Raw genomic sequence first — 16,013 nt, 5'->3', positions numbered from 1 at the left:
TTCCCATGCATTACATATTCTTCAGGGATTTCCTGAGACATTAGATGCTGTGTGTGTGGCAGATGGGTGTGTGTGTTATGTCCTGTTCCTTGGAGCAAGAGTTAGCAGGCTTTCAGGCAGTGTTACTGTATCACAGTCCTTTGTTGCAGCAGTATGAAAACATCAAAGACAGGCCTGTTCCAGGTGTGATAAAGCAGGAGCCAGTATGTTTTCTGATAGTCTCAAGGGCATCTAGTTGTCTAAAGACTGAAAGGACCTAAAGTTTTACATCTTCCAGTAGAGTTGTTTTTTGGTTTTGTTTTTTTAGATGGAGTCTTGCTCTGTCGCCCAGGCTGGAGTGCAGCAGCACGATCTCAGCTCACTGCATCCTCCGTCTCCCAGGTTGAAGGGATTCTCTTGTCTCAGCCCCCCGAACAGCTGAGACTACAGATGGGCTCCACCACATTTGGCTAATTTTTGTATTTTTAGTAGAGACGGGGTTTCACCATGTGGGTCAGGGTGGTCTCGAACTCCTGACTTCATGTGATCAGCCCATCTCGGCCCCCCAATGTGCTGGATTACAGGCTTAAGCGACTGTGCCCGGTCGTTCCTTTTTATTTTTTATTTATTTACTTTTTTTAATGTAGTTGTTACACATAAAGGGATGGGAAACAAAAGGAGAGAAAAGGATTGAAAATTAATCCACATTTTTAAAAGTGCTTGTCTGTTGGAGGTAGCATTACCCATGATCTCACTTTCTTAGTGGTGGCAGTGAACCGAGTTACCCCGAGTAACAGGCGGCATATCCATATAGGTCGACAGCAACTTCAGTCCTTGCCTCCTCCGAAGAAATAACTCGACTGAGGGGCATAAAGCAGAAAAAGAGACTGAGGCAAGATTCAGAGCAGGAGTGGAAGTTTCTTTAACAGGCTTTAGAACAGGAAAGAAAGGAAAGAAAGAACCCTTGGAAGAGATCCAAGTGGGTGCCTGAATGGCCAAGAGAACAAAAAGACCTTTTAACCTTGATCCTGGGACCTTATAGGCTCGCCTCTTGCCCATGATTCTTCCTTTAGGGTGAGCTTTCCACATGCGCAGTGCTCTCCTTACCCTTTGGAATTGAGCACTGTGCAGTGTGTTTAGGGAGTTATACACATGCCTATCTGAGGCTTTTTTCTTTTTTCCGGTGGCATGTACCCGGAACATCATATTTCGCCATTTTGTGTCTTAATACGCATGCCCAAGAAGCTGCTTCTCCCTGGGGCCTGCATTCAATTCGCACTTTTAATATTAACAGATGTGGATCATCAGGAGATTGTCTCTCCCAGGCTACCAAATTATCATTTTTAGAGGGGCAATGTGATCATTGCCGAACCATCATGTGACATTCCTACTGGGTGGGGGATAGCCCTTTCCTGCCCTGCTCATTGCCTATCTAACTACCTGTAACTACTTTTTCGTATGTGACTGTTGTGTCAGGCACATTTTGAAGAAGGATGAGTGTTCCTACAAATTCAAAAACAGGTAGCAAAAGTGACGTCAATGACAATGGTGCAGTAGACACTTTCTGTAGTCCATCTCTCCAGAAAAGCAACTCAAAACAATCCATAATATATAATTAAGAAGATCATTTTCTCAGCACGATATATGGGCCATTTATTAAAACCTACAGCTAATAATATAGTCAAGAGGTAAAGACTGAAAACTTTGCTCCTAAAATCATGAACAGGAGAACGCCCACTTTTGCCACTTCTCTTAAACATTATACTTAAAATCTAGCTGGGGTCATCAGGCAATGAAGATATATAAGAAGTATCCCAATTGAAAAGAAAAAATGGAAATTATTTCTCTTCACAAATACGATGATCTTATAAAAAATGCTGCCAGGCACAGTGGCTCACACCTGTAATCCCAGCACTTCGGGAGGCTGAGGCATGTAAATCACCTGAGATCAGGAGTTCAAGACCAGCCTGGCCAATATGGTGAAACCCCGTCTCTACAAAAATACAAAAATTAGCTGGGCATGATGGCGGGTGCCTGTAATTCCAGCTACTCGGGAGGCTGAGGTGGGAGAATCGTTTGAACCCAGGAGGCAGAGGTTGCAGTGAGCCAGGATCGTGCCATTGTACTCCAGCCTGGGCGACAGAGCAAAACTCCAGTCAAAAAAAAAAAAAAAGAAAGCTTAAAAACCCAGAAAAACAGTATTAGAGGTAGTGAACAAGATCCAGCAAGCAACTGCAGGACAGAACATTAACTTGGAAAAATCAGTTGTACACTAGCAATGAATAATCTGAAAATTCAATTAAGAAAGCAATTCCATTTACAATAGCATCAAAATGAATCATAATTTCAGGACAATAATTAACTAAATAGATGAAAGTCTTGTACGCTGAAAATCACAAAATAATGGAGAAGTTAAAGATAACCTAAATTTTAATAAAGAACATCCTGTGGTAATGGGTCTGAAGACTAAATATTTTTAACATGGCAATACTACCCATAGAGATCTATAGATTTAATGTAATCCTTATTGTTATCTAATGAGCATTTTTTTTTTTTTTGTAAAAAAGGAACACAAATCCTAAAGATCCTATTGAATTGCAAGAGATCTGAATAACCAATGTAAAGTCTGAATAAGAAAAACCAAGGTGGAAGACTAAACTTATTAGGAAAGCTAGAGTAATCAAAGCAGTGTGATAATCGAATAAGAATACACACAGTGATTAATGGAAAAGATGGAGTGTCTGGAAATAAACTCAGACATTGTGGTCAATTCATTTATGACAAAGTTATTAAGGTCATTTTATGAGTAGTTAATAGAGTCTTTAACAAATAGTACTTAGACAACTGGTTATCCACATGCAAAAGGATGAATTTAGACCTCTACCTCACATTATATGCAAAAATTAACTCAAAATGTATCAAATTTCTAAATATAAGAGCTAAACCTATAAAACCTTCAGGGAAACTATAGGGATACATCTTCACAACTTTAGATTTGGCAGTGACTTATGAGCTATACCACCAAAAGCAGCAATAACAAAAGAAAAAATAAATTGGACTTCCCTGAAATTAAAAACTTTTCGCATCAAAGTACACAATTCAGAACTTGAAAAGCCAACTTACAGAATGGGAGGAAATATTTCCAAATAAATTATCTAAAAACTTCTAATATCCAGTAAAAACAAATAACTCTTAAAACTCAACAATAAACAGACAAATAACCCAATTTTTAAAAAATAGGCAAAGGGAGAGTGATATTACCAACATGGTAGAGCAGAAGTGATCTGACTTTACCTCAAAGAAAAGTAAAAACAGTTGTGTAGAGACAAGATTATTAGAAGCAATATTCCAGAACTGAACATTGAGAGAGACTGTGACGATCCATGGGGTTATAAGGAAGTGAAAAAGTATGAGCAGCTAGAAAGACTAATGGACTTCTCTCTCCATGATTCCCCAACCCAAAGCTGCTAGGCACCATGTAGAAAAGACCCCCTTGACTGGGCGCGGTGGCTCATGCCTATAATCCCAGCACTTTGGTAGGCCGAGGCAGGTGGATCACCTGAGGTCAGGAGTTTGAGACCAGCCTGACCAATATGGTGAAACCCCGTCTCTACTAAAAATACAAAAATTAGCCGGGCGTGGTGGTGTGCCCCTGTAATCCCAGCAACTTGGGAAGCTGAGACAGGAGAATTACTTGAACCTGGGAGGCGGATGTTGCAGTGAGCCCAGATTGCGCTACTGCACTCCAGCCTGGATGACAGAGTGAGACTCCACCCCCCCGCCCCCTTTCAATAAAAAGGAAGAAAAGAAAAAAAGAAAAGTCCCTCTTGGTTCACAGTTTCCTCTGTAAAATGTGAGATCAAGGGAGAGAGCTAGCTTCTCTCCCATTTTGGTGTCCTTTGCAGGAATCCTATTCTTGCCTCAATCCCTAGGAGGCATCCTGACTGCCTGTAGGAAGAAAAATCCCTGAGGGGGTAGTCTGAGACTGAAAGTGGAGTTGAAGCTAGCAACCCCAGTGCATTAAATGTGGGGACTTCTCTTTTACTCAGGCAAAGAAGATCTCAAACCAGAGAGGGACATCAGCAACAACATGAAAATGAACAGGAATGGTAAAAGAACAGGAAAGGCTAGACTTATATAAAATAGATTAAAGTCAAAAACTGTAGAGAGAGACAAAGAAAGTCATTGTATAACAGTAAACATGCCGGCCGGGCGCGGTGGCTCACGCCTGTAATCCCAACACTTTGGGAGGCCAAGGCGGACGGATCACGAGGCTAGCAAATCGAGACCTTCCTGGCTAACACGGTGAAATCCTGTCTCTACTAAAAATACAAAAATTAGCCGGGCGTGGTGGCGGGCGCCTGTAGTCCCAGCTGCTCCGGAGGCTGAGGCAGGAGAATGGCGTCAACCTGGGAGGGGGAGCTTGCAGTGAGCGGAGATCGCACCACTGCACTCCAGCCTGGGTGACAGAGCCAGACTCAAAAAACAAACAAACAAACAAAACAACAAAAAAAAATGAAGATGCCAATTCAGTAAAAGGATATAACAATTTAAAATATATATGTACCCAACACTGGAACACACAAATAGATAAGGCGAACATTTGGAGATCTAAATGGAGAGATAGACTGGTGTACAATAGTGGGAGACTTCAGTACCCCACTTTGAGTAATGGACAGCTTATCCAGACAAAGAAACATTGGAATTAAACTGTACTCTAGACCAAATGAACTTAACTGACATTTACAAAATATTTCATCCAATTGCTGTAGAATATACATTCTTGTCATCAGTCAGCACATGGAACACTCTCCAGTATAGAGCATGTGTTAGGCCACAGAACAAGGCTCAACAAATATAAGAAAAGACCTGAAAATATGAAATTACCAGAAGAAGAGACTGCGGAAATGCTTTAAGACATCATTTTGGGCAATGATTTTTTTGTAGGAGACCTCAAAAAGCACTGGCAATCAAAGCAAAAATGGACAAATTAGAGTAAATCAAGCTAGAACGCTTCTGCCCAGCAAATAAAACAATAAAGTGAGGAGACAACCTACAGTAAGAGAGAATATCTTTGCAAACTTAAAAAAGCTCAGCTCAATAGAAAAAAAAAAAACAAATATATCTGATTTACAAATGGGCAAATGATCTGAATAGACATTTCTGAAAGAAAGACACACAAATGGCTAACGGATACATGAAAAAATGCTCAACATCACTAATCATCAGGGAAATGCAAATCAAAACTACAGTGGGATACCATATTTCCCCAGTTCAAATGGCTCTTACAAAAAAGACAGAGAGTAACAGATGTTGGCTAGTAAGCAGAGAAAGAGGAATGCTTGTATAATGTTGCCTGCAATGTACATTAGTACAATCTCTATGAGACACAGGATGGACTTTCCCAAAAATACTAAAAATAGAATTACCATATGATGTAGCAGTCCCACTGCTGGGTATATATCCAAAAGAAAAGAAATCAGTACTATATATATATATGCATATATATATGCATTCTCATGTTTATTGCAGCATTATTCACAGTAGTCAAGATATGGAATCAACCTAAGTGTTCGTTAATGGATGAATGGATTAAGAAGCTGTGGCATACATATAAAATGGAAGATTATTGAGCCAGAAAAAAGAATGGAATTCTGTCATCTGCAGCAACATGAATGGAACTTTAGGACACTATGTTAAGTGAAATAAGCCAGATACAGAAAGACAAATTATCACATGTCCTCACTCATATGTAGGAGCTAAAGGAATCCATCTCATGGAATGTATAGAGTAGAATGGTGGGTACCAGAAGTTAGGAAGAGAGGGGAATGAAGAGAGGTTGGTTAATGGCTACAAAAGTACAGTTAGACAGAAGGAGTAAGTTCTAGTGTTCAACAGCACAGTTAGGACATCTATAGTTGACAATAATTTAATGGTTATTTCCAAATAGATAAAACACATTTGAAATGTTCCCAAACACAAATAATAAATGCAGTAGGGGATGAGTATCCCAGTTTTCCTTTTTCGGTTATCACACATTTTATGCATGCATCAAAATACCTTGTGTACCCCATAAATATGTACAACTATAATGCATCAATTTAAAGAATAGGCAAAGGTCTTAAATAGACAATTCTCCAAAGAAGATACACAAATGACCAACAATTACATGAAAACATGCTTCCATTATTAGTGTTTTCAGGAATGTAAATCAGAACCACTTCATGATACCACTTAACACCCACTAGAATGGATACTACTTAAAAAGAACAAATATGGGTGGGGAGGCGGAGAAATTGGAACCCTTCTGCAGTGAAGGTGGGAATGCTAAATTGCGCATCTGCTATGGAAAGCAGTTTATCAGTTCTTCAAAAATTTAAACATAGAAATAACCGTATGACCTAGCAACTCTATTCCTAAGTATACTCCGCAAACAATTGAAAGCAAATACTCAAACAAGTACCTGTATATACTCACTGTATATGTTTATTAACAATACCCAAAAGGTGAACACAAGCAAACATCAATCACTTGATGAATGGATAAACAAAATGTGATATATACATATGGATATTATTCAGCTACAAAAAGAAATGAAGTACTGACATATATTACAACATGGATGAAATTTGAAAACATGCTAAGTGAAAAAAGCAAAATGAAAAAGGCCCCTCAGTAGTGAGGGAAAGCAGATGAGTGTTTGCCAGGGGCTCAGCATAGAGTAGAATGGGGAATGACTGCTTCATGGGTCCAGGGTTTTCTTTTGTGATAATGAAAATGATTTGCCACTACACAGAGATAGTGCTTGCACTGCATTGTGAATGTACTAAATGCCACTGAATTTCACACATTTTAATGGTTAATTATATGTTACATGAATTATACCAACACAGTTTTTAAAAGTGCCAATATTTTTAAACCTATCATTAGTTCCAAGAATAACTAATTACATTTGAAAAGTACTTAAGTTATCAGTGAAGACAACTTGTTTTAACAATTATACTACAGGGGAATTTGAACATTAGTTTATAAATGTACATATTATATGTGCAAAGGAACAAATCATAATACGTAGCCCAAACATTTTAAAAGTGATTATTTCTTTTCACTATGTTTGACCTACCATATGTTTTCTGCTTATAATTCTTAAAATTCTTCTAGAGTAAAATATAAAAAAACTTAAGCACTCAAAAGTATATATTGATATGGATATATTCAAAGATTATAAGGTGATGCTGAGGATTTTGGACAAAATTTCAAATAGTATGAATCCAGTTATATTGAAAGTAAAATGTGTGCGGGACTCTGTGTATATTCATATCTGTTCATATGCATATACAAATGTTTAAATACCATATATATGTTTTTTTTACACAGGATCAGACTCTGTTGCCCAGACTGGAGTGCAGTGGCATGATCATGGCTCAATGCAGCCTCAACGTCCCTGGACTCAGGTGATCCGTTCACCTCCACTTCCTGAGTAGCTGGGACTACAGGTACATGCCACCATGCCTGGCAATTTTTTTTTTTTTTTTTTTTTTTAGAGACAGGGACTCGCTACATTGCCAAAATTGCTAATTGCTAAATTGGTCTTGAACTCTTAGGCTCAAGCGATCCTCCTGCCTCAGCCTCCAAGAGTGCCGGGATTAGAGTTGTGAGCCACCACGCCTGGCCAATGCCATATATTTTATATCATGGTCAGTGTTATACTGAGCATGCGTTTGAATGTGGTATTTTTGACCAACAAATTCATATCTTTAATTCATAGTTACATAAACAGAGACGTTAATGAAACATTATAGCTTCATGTGAGTAGTGTGAATACATCCATCTCAAAGTTTTACTGGGGTTCACATCTAAGTGACTGAATATGAGACGTACCTATTTCAATTATCATTTATTGAATTTTGTTTTCTTTCTTTTGAGATTTTAAAGATAAAATTTGAAGGTAAGAATTAGAGATAAAAATTCAAAAATAATTTTTAAATCCTAATTTTCAGAGGCATAACTATGTAAAATATATATATGTGTTTCTGTATGTATAAATAGATTTTATAGATTAAAAAAGCAAGGTGAGATCTTAATTCTTAATGACTAGTCCAATCACATAGTTCTTTGCAAATATTGTCCAAAATTCAGAAATTGCAAATTTTATATGACAATTTCAAAAACTTGTCAGAAATCAAATTTTAGAATGAAAATCTTCATTCATACTATGGAATATTCATACTAAAATGCAGTGCATAGCTAAATCCAATTTAAATGTAAATTCATCGTGTTTATATATAGAACTTTTTATCTATGTATTGAAAAATGGAATAAATATGGAAAAGGGTATCAGTGTTTAATATACAGTTTTATGAGACTGCTTTTCTCTTGATCAGCACATGGGTTTTTTTTTTTTTTACTTCTTTGCAAATTCCACCTTTTCGTTGCTAATGAGAAAATATAGGACTGAATCCTAACTGGAAAGCAGTAACACATATACACAGCAAAGTTATAGGGCAGTCTTAAGCCATGGCCATTTAATGACACAGGAAAATGTTTGTGTTCCAACGTTAAATAATGAAACCATGAGACAAAATCCGTGATCCATCTGATTAAAATTTATAGTCATTCCTGTGTTTGTGTCCATTCGAATCGGGTTCTGTGTCTCTGTCAAGCTTGAGAGCTACCTGGTCCCTTATCTTAGAGCTCCACTAAATGGCAGCCTCCCACTCAACATATAGGGCCCAATGCCTAGATCAGAACATGAAATGGAACTCCTAGGGAACCTGGGTAGGGAGTCAGGACAAGAACCACATGGCCTGGCTGGGCGCGGTGGCTCACGCCTGTAATCCTGGCACTTTGGGAGGCCGAGGCAGTCGGATCAGGAGGTCAGGAGATCCAGACCATCCTGGCTAATGCGGTGAAACCCCGTCTCTATTTAAAAAAAAAAAAAAAAAAAAAAAAAAAAAAAAAATTAGCCAGTCGTGGTGGCGGGCGCCTGTAGTCCCTGCTACTCAAGAAGCTGAGGCAGGAGAATGATGTGAATCCGGGAGGCGGAGCTTGCAGTGAGCCGAGATCGCGCCACTGCACTCCAGCCTGGGCGACAGCGCATGACTCTGTCTCAAAAAAAAAAAAAAAATGAACCACATGGCCTGGTGCCTAGATTTGCTCTTCTCCAAGACCTTAGGTGTCAACATTTGTTTGTTTGTTTGTTGTTTCCTTAGGCATGGATCCCTAAGGTCTGCCCCAGTACTATAAGACAATTTGATGTAAGAAAACACAGCTGATATAATGCTGAGTGAAGAAGAGTATAAATGAGAAGATTGGTTGTGCGGATACTGAGTTCATGAAAGGAGGAGATGATTGATGAGGGTGAGTGGATCACACCTCGGTTTAATATCCAATGGAAAACAAATCAAAATGCTGAGAGTGGAATAAGTTTACACAAATTGAGCAAACTGCTAAGTAGTTCTAGTTTCTAGTGTCTTTGTCTCTTCTTGGCCTTTTTTTGAAATGTGATGGGCGGGAGAATAGCGCTTAGAGCAAAGTCAGTTGGTTTCTCCCGTACAATACTGCCATCGTGCGGAAACAGTTTCGTAGCATCCAAAGCCGTGAGCGTTTCCTCCATGTGAGCCCTAGCAATTGAGGAAGGAAAAGCCAGTGAAGGCTGAACAGGCCTGAGACACAAGTTGATCTTCCTATCCTTTTCTCTGAGGCCTGGCAGAAGCAATGAGCAAATGCAAAGTCTCCGTGAAGTATCTGCTGAGTGAGGGAGCAGGACTGAGCCAGCTGCTTCCAGGAAGTTTTGGCACAGGCAGTAGAGGACAGGGCCTCAGTTTTCTCATAGTGGGGACAAGGCTAGAAAATGATACAGCCAAGTACACACCCTTGGGGCATTTATATTATGAATATGCCCTTGGGAACTTTAGGCAACCTGGTTGTCCTTGTGTTGTGGGGCTGTGACATTTATAGCAGCAGTGTTGGCTGGCAATGACAGGCCAATTCCAGGAACCATCTATCTGAAGTCAGTGTCACTCACACTAAAATTCTAACCACTATTAAAATAGTCCTCAATACACTAAAATTCTAACCACCATTGCCTATAGCTAGAAGGACCTCTGTAGAGCAGTGAGGATACACTGACATGCCTATGTGGGCCAGATCATCTTTTAGGAGAGCTGATATGCTAAAGTGGAATGAAGGCCAAGAATGTGATAGAAGACCTAAGCAATTATCTGAGCGCACAAGCCAGCAGCTTCTGTGACTTTATAAGTTCAGGAGAAAGTCTTTTGTCATAATAGGACATGGATGTCATCTCAGTTCTCTCAAGGAGGGCAGATAGGTGGCTCTTTTCTGTTCGATGTCCTTGATAAGTATGGCATTGTTTAGGCCTGAGCAAATCATTATCTACTGCATCCTAGCTAGTATTTTCTGTAGCAGCCTCAAATCTATTTCCTAATGAAGATATCCAACCTTTGGTGTGGAGAACTCTAGATACTTTATGACTCATAATTGAGAATCAAAATGGTGACTAAAAGTGTATGGGTGACTTGATCCTCATGACATTCTTCCTCAGAATTTATTATTTTAGTATCTGAATTCTTAATGAAAGGATTAATGTTAGTCTGGTTCTGCACTGTGACATTACAGTGCTTAAAGAGCTTGTTCAGGTATGACCTCTCCTGGCCTCTGAGGATTCAGGCAGGCATTCCGGGGTAAGGCATTCTAGGGTAACCTAGCTTTTTTGACATCTTTGACTTTGTCTAGTTGAGTGATGATCTGCATACATAAATGCTATTGGCATACACAAGTGTCTTGGAGACTCTCTGGGAAGCATTTCTCCATGACCCTTGATATCTTACCTCCCCAGAGTATTTCACCTAAAGTAGACTTAGACGTCTTTTAAACTACCTCCTATGGAGGAATAGTTTGACCCGACCATTTTCATGGAAGAATACAGACCTACCTATGGGACAGTGTCTCATATCTGAAGGTAGAAATGCTGGTGTCCCCAAACCTAGAATTGTTTAGGCTAAGTGATCTTTTATTCACCCCTTGCTAACTATCTTTAATAGAGGCTGTGTGCCTGGGCAGTGGATAGAAGCCTGGCAAGGAAATCACACCTAGCCAAGTACCAGTGGTAGTGACAAGGAGGTTGATTGGTTTATTCTGCAATGGAAGATAGTGTGGAGGGGCAATGAGCCTATCATTCCCATTTAGGTTGGATACATGTCATTCGTCTGCACCAGGTAGTCCCTTTAGCCATCATAAAATCTTAATTGCATTCTCTGTGTCCTCATAAACAGCCATTCCTTGCCTCTGATTTAGGGAGAAAAGCAAATTGTTGAACCTTGTGGATTAAACCTACCACACCATAAGATAAATAATAAATAACAAAGTAAAGTGTATTTTACTCTACTTTTTTTTTTTTTTTTTTTTTTGAGGTGGAGTCTTGCTTTATCACCCAGGTTGGAGTGCAGTGGTGCAATCTCGGCTCACTGCAAGCTCTGCTTCCTGGGTTCATACCATTCTCCTGCCTCAGCCTCCTGAGTAGCTGGGACTACAGACGCCGGCCACCACGTCTGGCTAATTTTTTGTATTTTTAGTAGAGACGAGGTTTCACCATGTTAGCCAGGAAGATCTCGATCTCCTGACCTCGTGATCGGCCCGCCTTGGCCTCTCAAAGTGCTGGGATTACAGGCATGAGCCACCGCGCCCAGTGCATTTTACTCTACTTCTAACATGTCATAACCTTAAACCAAACATATAGTCATGTACGTATTCTAGAGAGCCAATATGCACATTGTGATGCATCTGTAAAAAATTGAACAAAAAATGAATGGTGTATACATTTCTAAAGGAATGTTTCTGAGCATATATTTTTCAGAGTTACCTTCATTTACACTGAAGGCTTGCAATGTTGAAAACACCATTTATGATATTCAAATAAATTCATCCTCCTGAAAGCTTTGTTAAAATACACACTTGATCTGCTCCAAACCGCAATGTAGAGTGTGACCCAATTTCAATACAGATTTGTTATTTGCATGAAATTAGGAATGTATATATAGCCAGGCATGGTGGCTCACACCTGTAATCCCAGCACTTTGGGAGGCCAGGGTGATTGGATCACTTGCGGTGAGGAGTTGGAGAACAGCCTGGCCAACATGGCGAAATCCTGAGTCTTAACTAAAAATACAAAACAACTGGGGATGGTCGAGGTGGCTCACGCCTGTAATCCCAGCACTTTGGGAGGCCTAGGCGGGCAGATCACGAGGTTGGGAGATGGAGACCATTCTGGCTAACATGGTGAAACTCTGTCTCTACTAAAAACACAAAAATTAGCCAGGCGGGTGGCATGTGCTTTTAGTCCCAGCTACTCAGAAGGCTGAGGGAGGAGAATCACTTGAACCTGGGAGACAGAGGTTGCAGTGAGCAGAGATCACACCACTGCACTCCAGCTTGGGTGACAGAGCGAGACTCCGTCTCAAAAAAAAAAAAAAAAAAAACAACAAACAGAAAAAACAAGTAACCAGCCCTAGTGGCATGCACTTGTAATCCCAGCTATTCAGGAGGCTGAGGCAGGAGAATTGCTTGAACTGTTTGCAATGAGCCGAGATCTTGCCATTTCACTTCAGCCTGGGAGACAGAGAGAGTTTTAGTCTCAAAAAAGAAAAAAATAATGTGTATATATCAGGGAACCTGCCCCGATATTCACGTAGGTTCTTTTCTATTTTCCTTAAGCATCGGCCAGCTTGAGAAATAAAGGGACAGAGTACAAAAGAGAGAAATTTTAAAGCTGAGCGTCTGGGGGAGACATCAAATGTTGGTAGGTTCCGTGATGCCCCACAAGCTGCAAAAACCAGCAAGTTTTTATTAGGGATTTTCAAAAGGGGAGGGAGTGTGCGAATAGGTGTGGGTGACAGACATCAAGTAGTTTACAAGGTAATAGAATATCACAAGGCAAGTGGAGGCAGTGCGAGATCACAGGACCACAGGACCGAGGTGAAATTAAAATTGCTAATGAAGTTTCGGGCACCATTGTCATTGATAACATCTTATCAGGAGACAGGGTTTTTGAGATCAACCAGTCTGATCAAAATTTATTAGGCGGGAATTTCCTCTTCGTAATAAGCCTGGGAATGCTATGGGAGACTGGGGTCTATTTCACCCCTGCAGCCTCGATCATAAGAGACAGCTACGCCCAGGGAGGCCATTCATAGGCCTACTCCCAGGCATGTATTCTCTTTCTCAGGGATGTTCCTTGCTGAGAAAAAGAATTCAGCGATATTTCTCCCATTTGCTTTTGAAAGAAGAGAAATATGGCTCTGTTCCGCCCCGCTCACTGGCTGTCAGAGTTTAAGGTTATCTCTCTTATTCCCTGAACAATTGCTGTTATCCTGTTCTTTTTTCAAGGTGCCCAGATTTCATATTGCTCAAACACACATGCTGTAAAATTTGTGCAGTTAATGCAATTATTACAGGGTCCTGAGGCGACATATATCCTCCTCAGCTGACAGGATTAAGAGATTAAAGTAAAGACAGGCATAGGAAATCACAAGGGTATTGATTGGGGAAGTGATAAGTGTCCGTAAAATCTTTACAATTTATGTTTAGAGATTGCAGTAAAGACAGGCATAAGAAATTACAAAAGTATTAATTTGGGGAACTAATAAATATCCATGAAATCTTCGCAATCCAAGTTCTTCTGCCATGGCTTCAGCCGGTCTCTCCGTTTGTGGTCCCTGACTTCCTGCAACATGTATATATATAGTATATATGTATATACTATATATATACGTATATATAATACATGTGTATACATATGTGTAATATACATATGTATACACATATGTGTAATATACATATGTATACACATATGTGTAATATACATATGTATATATAATATATATATGTATATATATTATAATATATATTATATATTTTCTATATATTATATTATATATATTATAATATATATTATATTATATATTTTATATATATTATATTATATATATTATTATATATTATATAATATATAATATATAATATAATATATTATATATTATATATATTATTATATATTATATAATATATAATATATAATATAATATATTATATATTATATATTATATAAATAATATTTTTCTCAATCTTTGTCAAGCATTATTCTTTAATTATTCTTTAACTAGTGGGAGAATACTGTAAGACTTATATCTAAATAAGACAAATTATAAAATACACATGCACACACACACACACACAAACAGACACACCCCATAAAGTCTCAGGAAATACTTGAAGAATATATAGTGTCATGGGAACATGCCGAGTTTTGATATTAAATGACGAGACCATGAGATGAAACTGTGAATAACCTTGACAGGAATTGAAGATATGTAGTATGAGTATCATGCCATGTGGAGCACATATGGCATGCAGTAATGACAGGTATCTGGTCCCTCCTCTATGGTTCATGTCAAATTGTTGTCTGTGATGCAACACATGAGCTAAAACATGAAGAACTCCCTGGTTGTCTGGAAGGGGAGCCAGAACAGAGACCACCAGGATTTGTAAATCCTGGTGGTCTCAGAACCTCAAGCAATTTTATCCCTGTGACTTCATCCCCAAATTCATCCCCTGAGGGAGACAGTTTGATGCCATGGAAAGTACTGGACCTATAAATTTAAGGTAAATCGTAATCATATAGACTAGGTTAGGAGGATTTTAAATGTCTGAACAAATAAGATTTCTGATGAGGGTGGGTGGTTTCGGCCTTGGTTTGATTTCAGATGGAAAACAAAAGCAAAATTGCCACAATAAGACCAGATGACTCCAAACTGGGCAAAAAGCAAGGCAGCCATGTTTCCTTGTGCCTTTGTCTCTGGGTGGCGTTTTTTCAGACAAGAAGGGCGGGAGCAGAAGACTCCAAGACACCTGTTGGCACATCTAGAGCACTACTGCCACCATTAGGACATAGTTAAGTAACGCCCTACACCCTATGCCTAAGCCATGTCAATGTCCTTCCCCTGAAGACAGTCCTTCCACCTGTTGGGGAAGGTCTGGCCTGTGGGGAGGGGGAAGAGGCTTGAGCTCCATGCTGCTCATCCTTGCCTTATCCTCTAAGACCACACTTTGGGAGGCTGAGGCGGGCGGATCGTCTGACGTCGGCAGTTCAAGACCAGCCTGGCCAGCATGGTAAAACCCCATCTCTACTAAAAATACAAAAATTAGTCGGGTGTGATGGCAGGCACCTGTAATCCCAGCTACTCAGGAAGCTAAGAATCACTTGAACGCGGGAGGGGGAGATTGCAGTGAGCCGAGATCTGGCCATTGCACTCCAGCCTAGGCAACACAGTAAGACTCCGTCAAAAAAAAAAAAAAAGACCTGGACATTGGTAGTGTCTTGGTATAGAACCTGGAGAGTAAAGGAAAGTAAATACTGTGAATGTCCCTTGGTAAAATCCTGTTCCTTGTACGCGGTACTGATGCTACCAGAGACCCAAAGACCTGTAGCAAGATGCCAGCACGTGAAAGCCTGCCAACTCTTGCTCCAAGGGCAGGAACAGGAGACAGATGCCCACAAGAGCCTGCATGTGTGTTTGAGTGGGTTCCTGCTGTCCAGCAGACAACTGGGGAAACGGAGGCCCTGCCCCGGAACTTCCTGTGCCAGGACTTCCTGGCAGCTGCTGCTTCACTCCAAGCCCCTCACTCTCCAGGTTCTACACCAAGATACCGCCAATGTCCAGGCCTCTCTTAAGACCTTAGAGGAGAAGGCAAGAAGACCTAGCCTGGAGCCCAATCCTGTTCCACCTCAGCATAGATTAGACCTTCCCCCACAGCAAGGCTTCCAGGGAAGAACAGTGTAATGGCGGAGTCTGTCTTCAAACTATTTCCTCACGGTGGCAGTAGTGCTTCACATTTTCTTCGAAGCTCTGTCTAGGAGCCCTCTTCTCCCGCCTTTTCTGTCTGAAAAAACGCTACCCAGAGACAAAGGCGCCACCGAACATGGCCACCAGGAGATTTGTCCAGTTTGGTACAACCTT

At 40.0% G+C, this 16,013-nt stretch overlaps 1 long non-coding RNA gene across 11 annotated transcripts in view; it reads left to right on the top strand.

Annotated features, from left to right (window-relative positions):
- Nucleotides 1-16,013, top strand: part of LOC129025288 (uncharacterized) — a 136,369-nt gene that overhangs the window by 52,547 nt on the left and 67,809 nt on the right. For 10 of the 11 annotated variants that reach the window (XR_010125551.1, XR_008497196.2, XR_010125549.1 and 7 more), the window contains 2 exons: nt 7,357-7,475; nt 9,192-9,339. This is a non-coding gene — a long non-coding RNA (uncharacterized LOC129025288). The remainder of the gene's footprint in view (nt 1-7,356; nt 7,476-9,191; nt 9,340-16,013) is intronic. The other variant, XR_010125546.1, reaches the window with a different exon arrangement.

This window comes from Pongo pygmaeus, chromosome X, assembly GCF_028885625.2.
Source record: "Pongo pygmaeus isolate AG05252 chromosome X, NHGRI_mPonPyg2-v2.0_pri, whole genome shotgun sequence".
Classification (NCBI taxonomy): domain Eukaryota; kingdom Metazoa; phylum Chordata; class Mammalia; order Primates; family Hominidae; genus Pongo; species Pongo pygmaeus.
This window is presented reverse-complemented; position numbering and strand designations above follow the sequence as displayed.